We start from the raw sequence: 23,176 nt of genomic DNA on the forward strand, positions 1-23,176 counted from the left end.
CCGTTTTTCCCAAAATGAAAGCTAGGCAAATGCTTAAAAATAGTTAATTTTGATGCATTCTGCTCTGAACCCAAACGGCAAATTGCTCGCTGAAATCAACATGCAAATCACTTTTTTCCAAAATGAAAGATAAGGAAGAAAATCGTTAAATTGATGCAAGACGATCTAAAAAAGCAACTGAAATTTATTCAAAATGCTTAACTCGCAGATATAATCACATTTTGTTGGTACTGAATGTTCGGCAAGAGATACTACATTTCAGAAAACGTTCAAAAAACGTTCAGAAAAGCAATGATAAATCACTCAAAATGCTGAATTCAACGAGGAAATCACCTTTTTCCCAAAATGAAAGTAAGGCAAATGCTTAAAAACAGTTAATTTTGATGCATGCAACTCTGAAAGCATCGGCAAATTACTCAAAATACTTAACCCGCCGAGAAAATCACTTTTTTTCCCAAGGTTCGGCAACACAGAGTTAATTTTGATGCAATCTGCTCTGAAATCAACGTGCAAATTACTCAAAATGCTTAACTCCCCGAGGAAATCACTTTTTTTGCAAAATGAATGGTTGGCAAAAAATAGTTAATTTTGACGCACACCGCTCTGAAATCAATTCGCAGAGAAAATACCGTTTTTCCCAAAATGAAAGCTAGGCAAATGCTTAAAAATAGTTAATTTTGATGCATTCTGCTCTGAACCCAAACGGCAAATTGCTCGCTGAAATCAACATGCAAATCACTTTTTTCCAAAATGAAAGATAAGGAAGAAAATCGTTAAATTGATGCAAGACGATCTAAAAAAGCAACAGAAATTGATTCAAAATGCTTAACTCGCCGATATAATCACATGTTGTTGGTACTGAATGTTCGGCAAGAGATACTACATTTCAGAAAACGTTCAAAAAACGTTCAGAAAAGCAATGATAAATCACTCAAAATGCTGAATTCAACGAGGAAATCACCTTTTTCCCAAAATGAAAGTAAGGCAAATGCTTAAAAACAGTTAATTTTGATGCATGCAACTCTGAAAGCATCGGCAAATTACTCAAAATACTTAACCCGCCGAGAAAATCACTTTTTTTCCCAAGGTTCGGCAACACAGAGTTAATTTTGATGCAATCTGCTCTGAAATCAACGTGCAAATTACTCAAAATGCTTAACTCCCCGAGGAAATCACTTTTTTTGCAAAATGAATGGTTGGCAAAAAATAGTTAATTTTGACGCAAACCGCTCTGAAATCAATTCGCAGAGAAAATAACTTTTTCCCAAAATGAAAGCTAGGCAAATGCTTAAAAATAGTTAATTTTGATGCATTCTGCTCTGAACCCAAACGGCAAATTACTCGCTGAAATCAACATGCAAATCACTTTTTTGCAAAATGAATGATTGGGAAGCAAATCGTTAAATTTGATGCAAGACGATCTAAAAAAAATAACAGAAAATTATTCAAAATGCTTAACTCGCCGATAAAATCATATATTGTTGGTACTGAATGTCCCGCAAGAGATACTACGTTTTCATGAAAAACGTACAGAAAAACGATAAATCACTCAAAATGCTGAATTCAACGAGGAAATCACTTTTTTCCCAAAATGAAAGTAAGGCAAATGCTTAAAAACAGTTAATTTTGATGCATGCAACTCTGAAAGCATCGGCAAATTACTCAAAATACTTAACCCGCCGAGAAAATCACTTTTTGTCCCAAGGTGAATGTTTGGCAACACAGAGTTAATTTTGATGCAATCTGCTCTGAAATCAACGTGCAAATTACTCAAAATGCTTAACTCCCCGAGGCAATCACTTTTTTTGCAAAATGAAGGGTTGGCAAAAAATAGTTAATTTTGACGCACGCCGCTCTGAAATCAATTCGCAGAGAAAATAACTTTTTTCCCAAAATGAAAGCTAGGCAAATGCTTAAAAATAGTTTATTTTGAGGCAATCTGCTCTGAAATTAAACGGTAAATTACTCAAAATGCATAACATGCCGACAAAATCCCATTTTTTTCCAAAGTGAATGTTTGGCAACACAGGGTTAATTTTGATGCAATCGGCTCTGAAATCAAACTGCAAATTACTGACAATGCCTAACTCGCCGATATAATCACTTTTTTCCCAAAAGTGAATGTTTGGCAACAAATAGTTAATTTTGATTCAATCAGCTCTGAAATCAAACGGCAAATTACTCAAAATGCCTATTTCGCCGATATAATCACATTTTGTCTAAAATGAATGTTCGGCAAGAAAAACTACGTTTTCATTAAAGACGCTCTGAAAGCAACGGCAAATTACTCAAAATGCTTAACCCGCCGAGAAAATCACTTTTTTTCCCCAAGATGAATGGTTGGCAAAAAAATAGGTAATTTTGATGCACACTGCTCTCAAATCAACTCGCAGAGGAAATCACTTTTTTCCCCAAAATAAAAATTAGGCAAATGCTTAAAAATAGTTAGTATTGATACATTCAGCTCTGAAAATAAACGGCAAATTACTCAAAATGCTTAACTCGAAGAAAAAAAATCACTATTTTTAGCAAAATGAATGGTTGGCAAAATATAGTTAATTTTGATGCAAGACGCTCTAAAAGAAAACAGTAAAGTATTCAAAATGCCTAACTCGCCGATATATTCACATGTCTAAAATGAATGTTTGCATGAAATACTACGTTTTCATTAAAGACGCTCTGGAAAGCAATGGTAAATTACTCAAAATGCTTAATTCAACAAGAAAATCACTTTTTTTCGAAAGTGAATGGTTGGCAAGAAATAGTTAATTTTGATGCACACCGCTCTGAAATCAACTCGCAGAGACAATAACTTTTTTCACAAAATGAAAGCTAGGCACATGTTTAAAAATAGTTAATTTTCATGCATTCTGCTCTGAACACATGATGTTTGATGCATGCAACTCTGAAAGCATCGATAAACTACTCAAAATGCTTAACCCACCGAGAAAATCACTTTTTTCCCCCAAGGTGAATGTTTGGCAACACAGAGTTAATTCTGATGCAATCGGCTCTGAAATCAAACTGCAAATTACCGAAAATGCCTAACTCGCCGATATAATCACATTTTTTCCCAAAGTGAATGTTTGGCAACAAATAGTTAATTTTGATTCAATCTGCTCCGAAATCAAACGTCAAATTACTCAAAATGCTTAACACGCCGAGAAAATCAATTTGTTTTTCCAAAGTGAATGTTTGGCAACACAGAGTTAATTTTGATGCAATCGGCTCTGAAATCAAACTGCAAATTACGGAAAATGCCTAACTCGCCGATATAATCACCTTTTTTCCCAAAGTGAATATTTGGCAACAAATAGTTAATTTTGATTCAATCTACTCTGAAATCAAACGGGAAATTACTCAAAATGCCTATCTCGCCGATATAATCACATTTTGTCTAAAATGAATGTTTGGCAAGAAATACTACCTTTTCTTTAAAGACGCTCGGGAAAGCAATGGTAAATTACGCAAAATGCTTAATTCAACGAGAAAATCACTTTTCTTCTAAAATGAATGGTTGGCAAACAATAGTTAATTAAGATGCATGCCGCTCTGAAATCAACGTGCAAATTTCTCAAAATGCTTAACTCGCCGAGGAAATCACTTTTTTTGCAAAATGAAGGGTTGGCAAAAAATAGTTAATTTTGACGCACACCGCTCTGAAATCAATTCGCAGAGAAAATACCGTTTTTCCCAAAATGAAAGCTAGGCAAATGCTTAAAAATAGTTAATTTTGATGCATTCTGCTCTGAACCCAAACGGCAAATTGCTCGCTGAAATCAACATGCAAATCACTTTTTTCCAAAATGAAAGATAAGGAAGAAAATCGTTAAATTGATGCAAGACGATCTAAAAAAGCAACAGAAATTTATTCAAAATGCTTAACTCGCCGATATAATCACATTTTGTTGGTACTGAATGTTCGGCAAGAGATACTACATTTCAGAAAACGTTCAAAAAACGTTCAGAAAAACGATAAATCACTCAAAATGCAGAATTCAACGTGAAAATCACCTTTTTCCCAAACTGAAAGTAAGGCAAATGCTTAAAAACAGTTAATTTTGATGCATGCAACTCTGAAAGCATCGGCAAATTACTACAAATACTTAACCCGCCGGGAAAATCACTTTATTCCCCCAAGGTGAATGTTTGGCAACACAAATTTAATTTTGATCCAATCTGCTCTGAAATCAACGTGCAAATTACTCAAAATGCTTAACTCGCCGAGGAAATCACTTTTTTTGCAAAATGAAAGGTTGGCAAAAAATAGTTAATTTTGACGCACGTCGCTCTGAAATCAATTCGCAGAGAAAATAACGTTTTTTCCAAGGTGTATGTTTGGCAACACAGAGTTAATTTTGATGCAATCTGCTCTGAAATCAAACGGCAAATTACTCAAAATGCTTAACACGCCGAGAAAATCACTTTGTTTTTCCAAAGTGAATGTTTGGCAACAAATAGTTAATTTTGATTCAATCTACTCTGAAATCAAACGGGAAATTACTCAAAATGCCTATCTCGCCGATATAATCACATTTTGTCTAAAATGAATGTTCGGGAAGAAAAACTACGTTTTCATTAAAGACGCTCTGAAAGCAACGGCAAATTACTCAAAATGCTTAACCCGCCGAGAAAATCACTTTTTTTCTCCAAGGTGAATGGTTGGCAAAAAAATAGGTAATTTTGATGCACACTGCTCTCAAATCAACTCGCAGAGGAAATCACTTTTTTCCCCAAAATGAAAATTAGGCAAATGCTTAAAAATAGTTAGTATTGATACATTCAGCTCTGAAAATAAACGGCAAATTACTCAAAATGCTTAACTCGAAGAAAAAAAAATCACTATTTTTAGCAAAATGAATGGTTGGCAAAATATAGTTAATTTTGATGCAAGACGCTCTAAAAGAAAACAGTAAAGTATTCAAAATGCCTAACTCGCCGATATATTCACATGTCTAAAATGAATGTTTGCATGAAATACTACGTTTTCATTAAAGACGCTCTGGAAAGCAATGGTAAATTACTCAAAATGCTTAATTCAACAAGAAAATCACTTTTTTTCGAAAGTGAATGGTTGGCAAGAAATAGTTAATTTTGATGCACACCGCTCTGAAATCAACTCGCAGAGACAATAACTTTTTTCACAAAATGAAAGCTTGGCACATGTTTAAAAATAGTTAATTTTCATGCATTCTGCTCTGAACACATGATGTTTGATGCATGCAACTCTGAAAGCATCGATAAACTACTCAAAATGCTTAACCCACCGAGAAAATCACTTTTTTCCCCCCAAGGTGAATGTTTGGCAACACAGAGTTAATTCTGATGCAATCGGCTCTGAAATCAAACTGCAAATTACCGAAAATGCCTAACTCGCCGATATAATCACATTTTTTCCCAAAGTGAATGTTTGGCAACAAATAGTTAATTTTGATTCAATCTGCTCCGAAATCAAACGTCAAATTACTCAAAATGCTTAACACGCCGAGAAAATCACTTTGTTTTTCCAAAGTGAATGTTTGGCAACACAGAGTTAATTTTGATGCAATCGGCTCTGAAATCAAACTGCAAATTACGGAAAATGCCTAACTCGCCGATATAATCACCTTTTTTCCCAAAGTGAATATTTGGCAACAAATAGTTAATTTTGATTCAATCTACTCTGAAATCAAACGGGAAATTACTCAAAATGCCTATCTCGCCGATATAATCACATTTTGTCTAAAATGAATGTTTGGCAAGAAATACTACGTTTTCTTTAAAGACGCTCGGGAAAGCAATGGTAAATTACGCAAAATGCTTAATTCAACGAGAAAATCACTTTTCTTCTAAAATGAATGGTTGGCAAACAATAGTTAATTAAGATGCATGCCGCTCTGAAATCAACGTGCAAATTTCTCAAAATGCTTAACTCGCCGAGGAAATCACTTTTTTTGCAAAATGAAGGGTTGGCAAAAAATAGTTAATTTTGACGCACACCGCTCTGAAATCAATTCGCAGAGAAAATACCGTTTTTCCCAAAATGAAAGCTAGGCAAATGCTTAAAAATAGTTAATTTTGATGCATTCTGCTCTGAACCCAAACGGCAAATTGCTCGCTGAAATCAACATGCAAATCACTTTTTTCCAAAATGAAAGATAAGGAAGAAAATCGTTAAATTGATGCAAGACGATCTAAAAAAGCAACAGAAATTTATTCAAAATGCTTAACTCGCCGATATAATCACATTTTGTTGGTACTGAATGCTCGGCAAGAGATACTACATTTCAGAAAACGTTCAAAAAACGTTCAGAAAAGCAATGATAAATCACTCAAAATGCTGAATTCAACGAGGAAATCACCTTTTTCCCAAAATGAAAGTAAGGCAAATGCTTAAAAACAGTTAATTTTGATGCATGCAACTCTGAAAGCATCGGCAAATTACTCAAAATACTTAACCCGCCGAGAAAATCACTTTTTTTCCCAAGGTTCGGCAACACAGAGTTAATTTTGATGCAATCTGCTCTGAAATCAACGTGCAAATTACTCAAAATGCTTAACTCCCCGAGGAAATCACTTTTTTTGCAAAATGAATGGTTGGCAAAAAATAGTTAATTTTGACGCAAACCGCTCTGAAATCAATTCGCAGAGAAAATAACTTTTTCCCAAAATGAAAGCTAGGCAAATGCTTAAAAATAGTTTATTTTTAGGCACTCTGCTCTGAAATTAGACGGTAAATTACTCAAAATGCTTAACATGCCGACAAAATCCCTTTTTTTTCCAAAGTGAATGTTTGGCAACACAGAGTTAATTTTGATGCAATCGGCTCTGAAATCAAAGTGCAAATTACTCAAAATGCCTATCTCGCCGATATAATCACATTTTGTCTAAAATGAATGTTTGGCAAGAAATACTACGTTTTCATTAAAGACGCTCTGGAAAGCAATGGTAAATTACTCAAAATGCTTAATTCAACGAGAAAATCACTTTTTTTGCAAAATTAAGGGTTGGCAAAAAATAGTTAATTTTGACGCACGCCGCCCTGAAATCAATTCGCAGAGAAAATACCGTTTTTCCCAAAATGAAAGCTAGGCAAATGCTTAAAAATAGTTAATTTTGATGCATTCTGCTCTGAACCCAAACGGCAAATTACTCGCTGAAATCAACATGCAAATCACTTTTTTCCAAAATGAAAGATAAGGAAGAAAATCGTTAAATTGATGCAAGACGATCTAAAAAAAACAACAGAAAAGTATTCAAAATGCTTAACTCGCCGATATAATCATATTTTGTTGGTACAGAATGTTCGGTAAGAGATACTACGTTTTCATGAAAAACGTTCAGAAAAACGATAAATCACTCAAAATGCAGAATTCAACGTGAAAATTACCTTTTTCCCAAACTGAAAGTAAGGCAAATGCTTAAAAACAGTTAATTTTGATGCATGCAACTCTGAAAGCATCGGCAAATTACTACAAATACTTAACCCGCCGGGAAAATTACTTTATTCCCCCAAGGTGAATGTTTGGCAACACAGATTTAATTTTGATCCAATCTGCTCTGAAATCAACGTGCAAATTACTCAAAATGCTTAACTCGCCGAGGAAATCACTTTTTTTGCAAAATGAAAGGTTGGCAAAAAATAGTTAATTTTGACGCACGTCGCTCTGAAATCAATTCGCAGAGAAAATAACGTTTTTCCCAAAATGAAAGCTAGGCAAATGCTTAAAAATAGTTAATTTTGATGCATTCTGCTCTGAACCCAAACGGCAAATTACTCGCTGAAATCAACATGCAAATCACTTTTTTGCAAAATGAATGATTGGGAAGCAAATCGTTAAATTTGATGCAAGACGATCTAAAAAAAATAACAGAAAATTATTCAAAATGCTTAACTCGCCGATAAAATCATATATTGTTGGTACTGAATGTCCCGCAAGAGATACTACGTTTTCATGAAAAACGTACAGAAAAACGATAAATCACTCAAAATGCTGAATTCAACGAGGAAATCACTTTTTTCCCAAAATGAAAGTAAGGCAAATGCTTAAAAACAGTTAATTTTGATGCATGCAACTCTGAAAGCATCGGCAAATTACTCAAAATACTTAACCCGCCGAGAAAATCACTTTTTGTCCCAAGGTGAATGTTTGGCAACACAGAGTTAATTTTGATGCAATCTGCTCTGAAATCAACGTGCAAATTACTCAAAATGCTTAACTCCCCGAGGCAATCACTTTTTTTGCAAAATGAAGGGTTGGCAAAAAATAGTTAATTTTGACGCACGCCGCTCTGAAATCAATTCGCAGAGAAAATAACTTTTTTCCCAAAATGAAAGCTAGGCAAATGCTTAAAAATAGTTTATTTTGAGGCAATCTGCTCTGAAATTAAACGGTAAATTACTCAAAATGCATAACATGCCGACAAAATCCCATTTTTTTCCAAAGTGAATGTTTGGCAACACAGGGTTAATTTTGATGCAATCGGCTCTGAATTCAAACTGCAAATTACTGAAAATGCCTAACTCGCCGATATAATCACTTTTTTCCCAAAAGTGAATGTTTGGCAACAAATAGTTAATTTTGATTCAATCAGCTCTGAAATCAAACGGCAAATTACTCAAAATGCCTATTTCGCCGATATAATCACATTTTGTCTAAAATGAATGTTCGGCAAGAAAAACTACGTTTTCATTAAAGACGCTCTGAAAGCAACGGCAAATTACTCAAAATGCTTAACCCGCCGAGAAAATCACTTTTTTTCCCCAAGATGAATGGTTGGCAAAAAAATAGGTAATTTTGATGCACACTGCTCTCAAATCAACTCGCAGAGGAAATCACTTTTTTCCCCAAAATAAAAATTAGGCAAATGCTTAAAAATAGTATTGATACATTCAGCTCTGAAAATAAACGGCAAATTACTCAAAATGCTTAACTCGAAGAAAAAAAAATCACTATTTTTAGCAAAATGAATGGTTGGCAAAATATAGTTAATTTTGATGCAAGACGCTCTAAAAGGAAACAGTAAAGTATTCAAAATGCCTAACTCGCCGATATATTCACATGTCTAAAATGAATGTTTGCATGAAATACTACGTTTTCATTAAAGACGCTCTGGAAAGCAATGGTAAATTACTCAAAATGCTTAATTCAACAAGAAAATCACTTTTTTTCGAAAGTGAATGGTTGGCAAGAAATAGTTAATTTTGATGCACACCGCTCTGAAATCAACTCGCAGAGACAATAACTTTTTTCACAAAATGAAAGCTAGGCACATGTTTAAAAATAGTTAATTTTCATGCATTCTGCTCTGAACACATGATGTTTGATGCATGCAACTCTGAAAGCATCGATAAACTACTCAAAATGCTTAACCCACCGAGAAAATCACTTTTTTCCCCCAAGGTGAATGTTTGGCAACACAGAGTTAATTCTGATGCAATCGGCTCTGAAATCAAACTGCAAATTACCGAAAATGCCTAACTCGCCGATATAATCACATTTTTTCCCAAAGTGAATGTTTGGCAACAAATAGTTAATTTTGATTCAATCTGCTCCGAAATCAAACGTCAAATTACTCAAAATGCTTAACACGCCGAGAAAATCACTTTGTTTTTCCAAAGTGAATGTTTGGCAACACAGAGTTAATTTTGATGCAATCGGCTCTGAAATCAAACTGCAAATTACGGAAAATGCCTAACTCGCCGATATAATCACCTTTTTTCCCAAAGTGAATATTTGGCAACAAATAGTTAATTTTGATTCAATCTACTCTGAAATCAAACGGGAAATTACTCAAAATGCCTATCTCGCCGATATAATCACATTTTGTCTAAAATGAATGTTTGGCAAGAAATACTACCTTTTCTTTAAAGACGCTCGGGAAAGCAATGGTAAATTACGCAAAATGCTTAATTCAACGAGAAAATCACTTTTCTTCTAAAATGAATGGTTGGCAAACAATAGTTAATTAAGATGCATGCCGCTCTGAAATCAACGTGCAAATTTCTCAAAATGCTTAACTCGCCGAGGAAATCACTTTTTTTGCAAAATGAAGGGTTGGCAAAAAATAGTTAATTTTGACGCACACCGCTCTGAAATCAATTCGCAGAGAAAATACCGTTTTTCCCAAAATGAAAGCTAGGCAAATGCTTAAAAATAGTTAATTTTGATGCATTCTGCTCTGAACCCAAACGGCAAATTGCTCGCTGAAATCAACATGCAAATCACTTTTTTCCAAAATGAAAGATAAGGAAGAAAATCGTTAAATTGATGCAAGACGATCTAAAAAAGCAACAGAAATTTATTCAAAATGCTTAACTCGCCGATATAATCACATTTTGTTGGTACTGAATGTTCGGCAAGAGATACTACATTTCAGAAAACGTTCAAAAAACGTTCAGAAAAACGATAAATCACTCAAAATGCAGAATTCAACGTGAAAATCACCTTTTTCCCAAACTGAAAGTAAGGCAAATGCTTAAAAACAGTTAATTTTGATGCATGCAACTCTGAAAGCATCGGCAAATTACTACAAATACTTAACCCGCCGGGAAAATCACTTTATTCCCCCAAGGTGAATGTTTGGCAACACAAATTTAATTTTGATCCAATCTGCTCTGAAATCAACGTGCAAATTACTCAAAATGCTTAACTCGCCGAGGAAATCACTTTTTTTGCAAAATGAAAGGTTGGCAAAAAATAGTTAATTTTGACGCACGTCGCTCTGAAATCAATTCGCAGAGAAAATAACGTTTTTTCCAAGGTGTATGTTTGGCAACACAGAGTTAATTTTGATGCAATCTGCTCTGAAATCAAACGGCAAATTACTCAAAATGCTTAACACGCCGAGAAAATCACTTTGTTTTTCCAAAGTGAATGTTTGGCAACAAATAGTTAATTTTGATTCAATCTACTCTGAAATCAAACGGGAAATTACTCAAAATGCCTATCTCGCCGATATAATCACATTTTGTCTAAAATGAATGTTCGGGAAGAAAAACTACGTTTTCATTAAAGACGCTCTGAAAGCAACGGCAAATTACTCAAAATGCTTAACCCGCCGAGAAAATCACTTTTTTTCTCCAAGGTGAATGGTTGGCAAAAAAATAGGTAATTTTGATGCACACTGCTCTCAAATCAACTCGCAGAGGAAATCACTTTTTTCCCCAAAATGAAAATTAGGCAAATGCTTAAAAATAGTTAGTATTGATACATTCAGCTCTGAAAATAAACGGCAAATTACTCAAAATGCTTAACTCGAAGAAAAAAAAATCACTATTTTTAGCAAAATGAATGGTTGGCAAAATATAGTTAATTTTGATGCAAGACGCTCTAAAAGAAAACAGTAAAGTATTCAAAATGCCTAACTAGCCGATATATTCACATGTCTAAAATGAATGTTTGCATGAAATACTACGATTTCATTAAAGACGCTCTGGAAAGCAATGGTAAATTACTCAAAATGCTTAATTCAACAAGAAAATCACTTTTTTTCGAAAGTGAATGGTTGGCAAGAAATAGTTAATTTTGATGCACACCGCTCTGAAATCAACTCGCAGAGACAATAACTTTTTTCACAAAATGAAAGCTAGGCACATGTTTAAAAATAGTTAATTTTCATGCATTCTGCTTTGAACACATGATGTTTGATGCATGCAACTCTGAAAGCATCGATAAACTACTCAAAATGCTTAACCCACCGAGAAAATCACTTTTTTCCCCCAAGGTGAATGTTTGGCAACACAGAGTTAATTTTGATGCAATCGGCTCTGAAATCAAACTGCAAATTACCGAAAATGCCTAACTCGCCGATATAATCACATTTTTTCCCAAAGTGAATGTTTGGCAACAAATAGTTAATTTTGATTCAATCTGCTCCGAAATCAAACGTCAAATTACTCAAAATGCTTAACACGCCGAGAAAATCACTTTGTTTTTCCAAAGTGAATGTTTGGCAACACAGAGTTAATTTTGATGCTATCGGCTCTGAAATCAAACTGCAAATTACGGAAAATGCCTAACTCGCCGATATAATCACCTTTTTTCCCAAAGTGAATATTTGGCAACAAATAGTTAATTTTGATTCAATCTACTCTGAAATCAAACGGGAAATTACTCAAAATGCCTATCTCGCCGATATAATCACATTTTGTCTAAAATGAATGTTTGGCAAGAAATACTACGTTTTCTTTAAAGACGCTCGGGAAAGCAATGGTAAATTACGCAAAATGCTTAATTCAACGAGAAAATCACTTTTCTTCTAAAATGAATGGTTGGCAAACAATAGTTAATTAAGATGCATGCCGCTCTGAAATCAACGTGCAAATTTCTCAAAATGCTTAATTCAACGAGAAAATCACTGTTTTTGCAAAATTAAGGGTTGGCAAAAAATAGTTAATTTTGACGCACGCCGCCCTGAAATCAATTCGCAGAGAAAATACCGTTTTTCCCAAAATGAAAGCTAGGCAAATGCTTAAAAATAGTTAATTTTGATGCATTCTGCTCTGAACCCAAACGGCAAATTACTCGCTGAAATCAACATGCAAATCACTTTTTTCCAAAATGAAAGATAAGGAAGAAAATCGTTAAATTGATGCAAGACGATCTAAAAAAACAACAGAAAAGTATTCAAAATGCTTAACTCGCCGATATAATCATATTTTGTTGGTACAGAATGTTCGGTAAGAGATACTACGTTTTCATGAAAAACGTTCAGAAAAACGATAAATCACTCAAAATGCAGAATTCAACGTGAAAATTACCTTTTTCCCAAACTGAAAGTAAGGCAAATGCTTAAAAACAGTTAATTTTGATGCATGCAACTCTGAAAGCATCGGCAAATTACTACAAATACTTAACCCGCCGGGAAAATTACTTTATTCCCCCAAGGTGAATGTTTGGCAACACAGATTTAATTTTGATCCAATCTGCTCTGAAATCAACGTGCAAATTACTCAAAATGCTTAACTCGCCGAGGAAATCACTTTTTTTGCAAAATGAAAGGTTGGCAAAAAATAGTTAATTTTGACGCACGTCGCTCTGAAATCAATTCGCAGAGAAAATAACGTTTTTCCCAAAATGAAAGCTAGGCAAATGCTTAAAAATAGTTAATTTTGATGCATTCTGCTCTGAACCCAAACGGCAAATTACTCGCTGAAATCAACATGCAAATCACTTTTTTGCAAAATGAATGATTGGGAAGCAAATCGTTAAATTTGATGCAAGACGATCTAAAAAAAATAACAGAAAATTATTCAAAATGCTTAACTCGCCGATAAAATCATATATTGTTGGTACTGAATGTCCCGCAAGAGATACTACGTTTTCATGAAAAACGTACAGAAAAACGATAAATCACTCAAAATGCTGAATTCAACGAGGAAATCACTTTTTTCCCAAAATGAAAGTAAGGCAAATGCTTAAAAACAGTTAATTTTGATGCATGCAACTCTGAAAGCATCGGCAAATTACTCAAAATACTTAACCCGCCGAGAAAATCACTTTTTGTCCCAAGGTGAATGTTTGGCAACACAGAGTTAATTTTGATGCAATCTGCTCTGAAATCAACGTGCAAATTACTCAAAATGCTTAACTCCCCGAGGCAATCACTTTTTTTGCAAAATGAAGGGTTGGCAAAAAATAGTTAATTTTGACGCACGCCGCTCTGAAATCAATTCGCAGAGAAAATAACTTTTTTCCCAAAATGAAAGCTAGGCAAATGCTTAAAAATAGTTTATTTTGAGGCAATCTGCTCTGAAATTAAACGGTAAATTACTCAAAATGCATAACATGCCGACAAAATCCCATTTTTTTCCAAAGTGAATGTTTGGCAACACAGGGTTAATTTTGATGCAATCGGCTCTGAATTCAAACTGCAAATTACTGAAAATGCCTAACTCGCCGATATAATCACTTTTTTCCCAAAAGTGAATGTTTGGCAACAAATAGTTAATTTTGATTCAATCAGCTCTGAAATCAAACGGCAAATTACTCAAAATGCCTATTTCGCCGATATAATCACATTTTGTCTAAAATGAATGTTCGGCAAGAAAAACTACGTTTTCATTAAAGACGCTCTGAAAGCAACGGCAAATTACTCAAAATGCTTAACCCGCCGAGAAAATCACTTTTTTTCCCCAAGATGAATGGTTGGCAAAAAAATAGGTAATTTTGATGCACACTGCTCTCAAATCAACTCGCAGAGGAAATCACTTTTTTCCCCAAAATAAAAATTAGGCAAATGCTTAAAAATAGTTAGTATTGATACATTCAGCTCTGAAAATAAACGGCAAATTACTCAAAATGCTTAACTCGAAGAAAAAAAAATCACTATTTTTAGCAAAATGAATGGTTGGCAAAATATAGTTAATTTTGATGCAAGACGCTCTAAAAGAAAACAGTAAAGTATTCAAAATGCCTAACTCGCCGATATATTCACATGTCTAAAATGAATGTTTGCATGAAATACTACGTTTTCATTAAAGACGCTCTGGAAAGCAATGGTAAATTACTCAAAATGCTTAATTCAACAAGAAAATCACTTTTTTTCGAAAGTGAATGGTTGGCAAGAAATAGTTAATTTTGATGCACACCGCTCTGAAATCAACTCGCAGAGACAATAACTTTTTTCACAAAATGAAAGCTAGGCACATGTTTAAAAATAGTTAATTTTCATGCATTCTGCTCTGAACACATGATGTTTGATGCATGCAACTCTGAAAGCATCGATAAACTACTCAAAATGCTTAACCCACCGAGAAAATCACTTTTTTCCCCCAAGGTGAATGTTTGGCAACACAGAGTTAATTCTGATGCAATCGGCTCTGAAATCAAACTGCAAATTACCGAAAATGCCTAACTCGCCGATATAATCACATTTTTTCCCAAAGTGAATGTTTGGCAACAAATAGTTAATTTTGATTCAATCTGCTCCGAAATCAAACGTCAAATTACTCAAAATGCTTAACACGCCGAGAAAATCAATTTGTTTTTCCAAAGTGAATGTTTGGCAACACAGAGTTAATTTTGATGCAATCGGCTCTGAAATCAAACTGCAAATTACGGAAAATGCCTAACTCGCCGATATAATCACCTTTTTTCCCAAAGTGAATATTTGGCAACAAATAGTTAATTTTGATTCAATCTACTCTGAAATCAAACGGGAAATTACTCAAAATGCCTATCTCGCCGATATAATCACATTTTGTCTAAAATGAATGTTTGGCAAGAAATACTACGTTTTCTTTAAAGACGCTCGGGAAAGCAATGGTAAATTACGCAAAATGCTTAATTCAACGAGAAAATCACTTTTCTTCTAAAATGAATGGTTGGCAAACAATAGTTAATTAAGATGCATGCCGCTCTGAAATCAACGTGCAAATTTCTCAAAATGCTTAATTCAACGAGAAAATCACTTTTTTCCCCCCAAGGTGAATGTTTGGCAACACAGAGTTAATTCTGATGCAATCGGCTCTGAAATCAAACTGCAAATTACCGAAAATGCCTAACTCGCCGATATAATCACATTTTTTCCCAAAGTGAATGTTTGGCAACAAATAGTTAATTTTGATTCAATCTGCTCCGAAATCAAACGTCAAATTACTCAAAATGCTTAACACGCCGAGAAAATCAATTTGTTTTTCCAAAGTGAATGTTTGGCAACACAGAGTTAATTTTGATGCAATCGGCTCTGAAATCAAACTGCAAATTACGGAAAATGCCTAACTCGCCGATATAATCACCTTTTTTCCCAAAGTGAATATTTGGCAACAAATAGTTAATTTTGATTCAATCTACTCTGAAATCAAACGGGAAATTACTCAAAATGCCTATCTCGCCGATATAATCACATTTTGTCTAAAATGAATGTTTGGCAAGAAATACTACCTTTTCTTTAAAGACGCTCGGGAAAGCAATGGTAAATTACGCAAAATGCTTAATTCAACGAGAAAATCACTTTTCTTCTAAAATGAATGGTTGGCAAACAATAGTTAATTAAGATGCATGCCGCTCTGAAATCAACGTGCAAATTTCTCAAAATGCTTAACTCGCCGAGGAAATCACTTTTTTTGCAAAATGAAGGGTTGGCAACAAATAGTTAATTTTGACGCACACCGCTCTGAAATCAATTCGCAGAGAAAATACCGTTTTTCCCAAAATGAAAGCTAGGCAAATGCTTAAAAATAGTTAATTTTGATGCATTCTGCTCTGAACCCAAACGGCAAATTGCTCGCTGAAATCAACATGCAAATCACTTTTTTCCAAAATGAAAGATAAGGAAGAAAATCGTTAAATTGATGCAAGACGATCTAAAAAAGCAACAGAAATTTATTCAAAATGCTTAACTCGCCGATATAATCACATTTTGTTGGTACTGAATGTTCGGCAAGAGATACTACATTTCAGAAAACGTTCAAAAAACGTTCAGAAAAACGATAAATCACTCAAAATGCAGAATTCAACGTGAAAATCACCTTTTTCCCAAACTGAAAGTAAGGCAAATGCTTAAAAACAGTTAATTTTGATGCATGCAACTCTGAAAGCATCGGCAAATTACTACAAATACTTAACCCGCCGGGAAAATCACTTTATTCCCCCAAGGTGAATGTTTGGCAACACAAATTTAATTTTGATCCAATCTGCTCTGAAATCAACGTGCAAATTACTCAAAATGCTTAACTCGCCGAGGAAATCACTTTTTTTGCAAAATGAAAGGTTGGCAAAAAATAGTTAATTTTGACGCACGTCGCTCTGAAATCAATTCGCAGAGAAAATAACGTTTTTTCCAAGGTGTATGTTTGGCAACACAGAGTTAATTTTGATGCAATCTGCTCTGAAATCAAACGGCAAATTACTCAAAATGCTTAACACGCCGAGAAAATCACTTTGTTTTTCCAAAGTGAATGTTTGGCAACAAATAGTTAATTTTGATTCAATCTACTCTGAAATCAAACGGGAAATTACTCAAAATGCCTATCTCGCCGATATAATCACATTTTGTCTAAAATGAATGTTCGGGAAGAAAAACTACGTTTTCATTAAAGACGCTCTGAAAGCAACGGCAAATTACTCAAAATGCTTAACCCGCCGAGAAAATCACTTTTTTTCTCCAAGGTGAATGGTTGGCAAAAAAATAGGTAATTTTGATGCACACTGCTCTCAAATCAACTCGCAGAGGAAATCACTTTTTTCCCCAAAATGAAAATTAGGCAAATGCTTAAAAATAGTTAGTATTGATACATTCAGCTCTGAAAATAAACGGCAAATTACTCAAAATGCTTAACTCGAAGAAAAAAAAATCACTATTTTTAGCAAAATGAATGGTTGGCAAAATATAGTTAATTTTGATGCAAGACGCTCTAAAAGAAAACAGTAAAGTATTCAAAATGCCTAACTAGCCGATATATTCACATGTCTAAAATGAATGTTTGCATGAAATACTACGATTTCATTAAAGACGCTCTGGAAAGCAATGGTAAATTACTCAAAATGCTTAATTCAACAAGAAAATCACTTTTTTTCGAAAGTGAATGGTTGGCAAGAAATAGTTAATTTTGATGCACACCGCTCTGAAATCAACTCGCAGAGACAATAACTTTTTTCACAAAATGAAAGCTAGGCACATGTTTAAAAATAGTTAATTTTCATGCATTCTGCTTTGAACACATGATGTTTGATGCATGCAACTCTGAAAGCATCGATAAACTACTCAAAATGCTTAACCCACCGAGAAAATCACTTTTTTCCCCCAAGGTGAATGTTTGGCAACACAGAGTTAATTTTGATGCAATCGGCTCTGAAATCAAACTGCAAATTACCGAAAATGCCTAACTCGCCGATATAATCACATTTTTTCCCAAAGTGAATGTTTGGCAACAAATAGTTAATTTTGATTCAATCTGCTCCGAAATCAAACGTCAAATTACTCAAAATGCTTAACACGCCGAGAAAATCACTTTGTTTTTCCAAAGTGAATGTTTGGCAACACAGAGTTAATTTTGATGCAATCGGCTCTGAAATCAAACTGCAAATTACGGAAAATGCCTAACTCGCCGATATAATCACCTTTTTTCCCAAAGTGAATATTTGGCAACAAATAGTTAATTTTGATTCAATCTACTCTGAAATCAAACGGGAAATTACTCAAAATGCCTATCTCGCCGATATAATCACATTTTGTCTAAAATGAATGTTTGGCAAGAAATACTACGTTTTCTTTAAAGACGCTCGGGAAAGCAATGGTAAATTACGCAAAATGCTTAATTCAACGAGAAAATCACTTTTCTTCTAAAATGAATGGTTGGCAAACAATAGTTAATTAAGATGCATGCCGCTCTGAAATCAACGTGCAAATTTCTCAAAATGCTTAATTCAACGAGAAAATCACTTTTTTTGCAAAATTAAGGGTTGGCAAAAAATAGTTAATTTTGACGCACGCCGCCCTGAAATCAATTCGCAGAGAAAATACCGTTTTTCCCAAAATGAAAGCTAGGCAAATGCTTAAAAATAGTTAATTTTGATGCATTCTGCTCTGAACCCAAACGGCAAATTACTCGCTGAAATCAACATGCAAATCACTTTTTTCCAAAATGAAAGATAAGGAAGAAAATCGTTAAATTGATGCAAGACGATCTAAAAAAACAACAGAAAAGTATTCAAAATGCTTAACTCGCCGATATAATCATATTTTGTTGGTACAGAATGTTCGGTAAGAGATACTACGTTTTCATGAAAAACGTTCAGAAAAACGATAAATCACTCAAAATGCAGAATTCAACGTGAAAATTACCTTTTTCCCAAACTGAAAGTAAGGCAAATGCTTAAAAACAGTTAATTTTGATGCATGCAACTCTGAAAGCATCGGCAAATTACTACAAATACTTAACCCGCCGGGAAAATTACTTTATTCCCCCAAGGTGAATGTTTGGCAACACAGATTTAATTTTGATCCAATCTGCTCTGAAATCAACGTGCAAATTACTCAAAATGCTTAACTCGCCGAGGAAATCACTTTTTTTGCAAAATGAAAGGTTGGCAAAAAATAGTTAATTTTGACGCACGTCGCTCTGAAATCAATTCGCAGAGAAAATAACGTTTTTCCCAAAATGAAAGCTAGGCAAATGCTTAAAAATAGTTAATTTTGATGCATTCTGCTCTGAACCCAAACGGCAAATTACTCGCTGAAATCAACATGCAAATCACTTTTTTGCAAAATGAATGATTGGGAAGCAAATCGTTAAATTTGATGCAAGACGATCTAAAAAAAATAACAGAAAATTATTCAAAATGCTTAACTCGCCGATAAAATCATATATTGTTGGTACTGAATGTCCCGCAAGAGATACTACGTTTTCATGAAAAACGTACAGAAAAACGATAAATCACTCAAAATGCTGAATTCAACGAGGAAATCACTTTTTTCCCAAAATGAAAGTAAGGCAAATGCTTAAAAACAGTTAATTTTGATGCATGCAACTCTGAAAGCATCGGCAAATTACTCAAAATACTTAACCCGCCGAGAAAATCACTTTTTGTCCCAAGGTGAATGTTTGGCAACACAGAGTTAATTTTGATGCAATCTGCTCTGAAATCAACGTGCAAATTACTCAAAATGCTTAACTCCCCGAGGCAATCACTTTTTTTGCAAAATGAAGGGTTGGCAAAAAATAGTTAATTTTGACGCACGCCGCTCTGAAATCAATTCGCAGAGAAAATAACTTTTTTCCCAAAATGAAAGCTAGGCAAATGCTTAAAAATAGTTTATTTTGAGGCAATCTGCTCTGAAATTAAACGGTAAATTACTCAAAATGCATAACATGCCGACAAAATCCCATTTTTTTCCAAAGTGAATGTTTGGCAACACAGGGTTAATTTTGATGCAATCGGCTCTGAATTCAAACTGCAAATTACTGAAAATGCCTAACTCGCCGATATAATCACTTTTTTCCCAAAAGTGAATGTTTGGCAACAAATAGTTAATTTTGATTCAATCAGCTCTGAAATCAAACGGCAAATTACTCAAAATGCCTATTTCGCCGATATAATCACATTTTGTCTAAAATGAATGTTCGGCAAGAAAAACTACGTTTTCATTAAAGACGCTCTGAAAGCAACGGCAAATTACTCAAAATGCTTAACCCGCCGAGAAAATCACTTTTTTTCCCCAAGATGAATGGTTGGCAAAAAAATAGGTAATTTTGATGCACACTGCTCTCAAATCAACTCGCAGAGGAAATCACTTTTTTCCCCAAAATAAAAATTAGGCAAATGCTTAAAAATAGTTAGTATTGATACATTCAGCTCTGAAAATAAACGGCAAATTACTCAAAATGCTTAACTCGAAGAAAAAAAAATCACTATTTTTAGCAAAATGAATGGTTGGCAAAATATAGTTAATTTTGATGCAAGACGCTCTAAAAGAAAACAGTAAAGTATTCAAAATGCCTAACTCGCCGATATATTCACATGTCTAAAATGAATGTTTGCATGAAATACTACGTTTTCATTAAAGACGCTCTGGAAAGCAATGGTAAATTACTCAAAATGCTTAATTCAACAAGAAAATCACTTTTTTTCGAAAGTGAATGGTTGGCAAGAAATAGTTAATTTTGATGCACACCGCTCTGAAATCAACTCGCAGAGACAATAACTTTTTTCACAAAATGAAAGCTAGGCACATGTTTAAAAATAGTTAATTTTCATGCATTCTGCTCTGAACACATGATGTTTGATGCATGCAACTCTGAAAGCATCGATAAACTACTCAAAATGCTTAACCCACCGAGAAAATCACTTTTTTCCCCCCAAGGTGAATGTTTGGCAACACAGAGTTAATTCTGATGCAATCGGCTCTGAAATCAAACTGCAAATTACCGAAAATGCCTAACTCGCCGATATAATCACATTTTTTCCCAAAGTGAATGTTTGGCAACAAATAGTTAATTTTGATTCAATCTGCTCCGAAATCAAACGTCAAATTACTCAAAATGCTTAACACGCCGAGAAAATCAATTTGTTTTTCCAAAGTGAATGTTTGGCAACACAGAGTTAATTTTGATGCAATCGGCTCTGAAATCAAACTGCAAATTACGGAAAATGCCTAACTCGCCGATATAATCACCTTTTTTCCCAAAGTGAATATTTGGCAACAAATAGTTAATTTTGATTCAATCTACTCTGAAATCAAACGGGAAATTACTCAAAATGCCTATCTCGCCGATATAATCACATTTTGTCTAAAATGAATGTTTGGCAAGAAATACTACCTTTTCTTTAAAGACGCTCGGGAAAGCAATGGTAAATTACGCAAAATGCTTAATTCAACGAGAAAATCACTTTTCTTCTAAAATGAATGGTTGGCAAACAATAGTTAATTAAGATGCATGCCGCTCTGAAATCAACGTGCAAATTTCTCAAAATGCTTAACTCGCCGAGGAAATCACTTTTTTTGCAAAATGAAGGGTTGGCAACAAATAGTTAATTTTGACGCACACCGCTCTGAAATCAATTCGCAGAGAAAATACCGTTTTTCCCAAAATGAAAGCTAGGCAAATGCTTAAAAATAGTTAATTTTGATGCATTCTGCTCTGAACCCAAACGGCAAATTGCTCGCTGAAATCAACATGCAAATCACTTTTTTCCAAAATGAAAGATAAGGAAGAAAATCGTTAAATTGATGCAAGACGATCTAAAAAAGCAACAGAAATTTATTCAAAATGCTTAACTCGCCGATATAATCACATTTTGTTGGTACTGAATGTTCGGCAAGAGATACTACATTTCAGAAAACGTTCAAAAAACGTTCAGAAAAACGATAAATCACTCAAAATGCAGAATTCAACGTGAAAATCACCTTTTTCCCAAACTGAAAGTAAGGCAAATGCTTAAAAACAGTTAATTTTGATGCATGCAACTCTGAAAGCATCGGCAAATTACTACAAATACTTAACCCGCCGGGAAAATCACTTTATTCCCCCAAGGTGAATGTTTGGCAACACAAATTTAATTTTGATCCAATCTGCTCTGAAATCAACGTGCAAATTACTCAAAATGCTTAACTCGCCGAGGAAATCACTTTTTTTGCAAAATGAAAGGTTGGCAAAAAATAGTTAATTTTGACGCACGTCGCTCTGAAATCAATTCGCAGAGAAAATAACGTTTTTTCCAAGGTGTATGTTTGGCAACACAGAGTTAATTTTGATGCAATCTGCTCTGAAATCAAACGGCAAATTACTCAAAATGCTTAACACGCCGAGAAAATCACTTTGTTTTTCCAAAGTGAATGTTTGGCAACAAATAGTTAATTTTGATTCAATCTACTCTGAAATCAAACGGGAAATTACTCAAAATGCCTATCTCGCCGATATAATCACATTTTGTCTAAAATGAATGTTCGGGAAGAAAAACTACGTTTTCATTAAAGACGCTCTGAAAGCAACGGCAAATTACTCAAAATGCTTAACCCGCCGAGAAAATCACTTTTTTTCTCCAAGGTGAATGGTTGGCAAAAAAATAGGTAATTTTGATGCACACTGCTCTCAAATCAACTCGCAGAGGAAATCACTTTTTTCCCCAAAATGAAAATTAGGCAAATGCTTAAAAATAGTTAGTATTGATACATTCAGCTCTGAAAATAAACGGCAAATTACTCAAAATGCTTAACTCGAAGAAAAAAAAATCACTATTTTTAGCAAAATGAATGGTTGGCAAAATATAGTTAATTTTGATGCAAGACGCTCTAAAAGAAAACAGTAAAGTATTCAAAATGCCTAACTAGCCGATATATTCACATGTCTAAAATGAATGTTTGCATGAAATACTACGATTTCATTAAAGACGCTCTGGAAAGCAATGGTAAATTACTCAAAATGCTTAATTCAACAAGAAAATCACTTTTTTTCGAAAGTGAATGGTTGGCAAGAAATAGTTAATTTTGATGCACACCGCTCTGAAATCAACTCGCAGAGACAATAACTTTTTTCACAAAATGAAAGCTAGGCACATGTTTAAAAATAGTTAATTTTCATGCATTCTGCTTTGAACACATGATGTTTGATGCATGCAACTCTGAAAGCATCGATAAACTACTCAAAATGCTTAACCCACCGAGAAAATCACTTTTTTCCCCCAAGGTGAATGTTTGGCAACACAGAGTTAATTTTGATGCAATCGGCTCTGAAATCAAACTGCAAATTACC

This window comes from Scyliorhinus torazame, chromosome 31, assembly GCF_047496885.1.
Source record: "Scyliorhinus torazame isolate Kashiwa2021f chromosome 31, sScyTor2.1, whole genome shotgun sequence".
Lineage (NCBI taxonomy): Eukaryota > Metazoa > Chordata > Chondrichthyes > Carcharhiniformes > Scyliorhinidae > Scyliorhinus > Scyliorhinus torazame.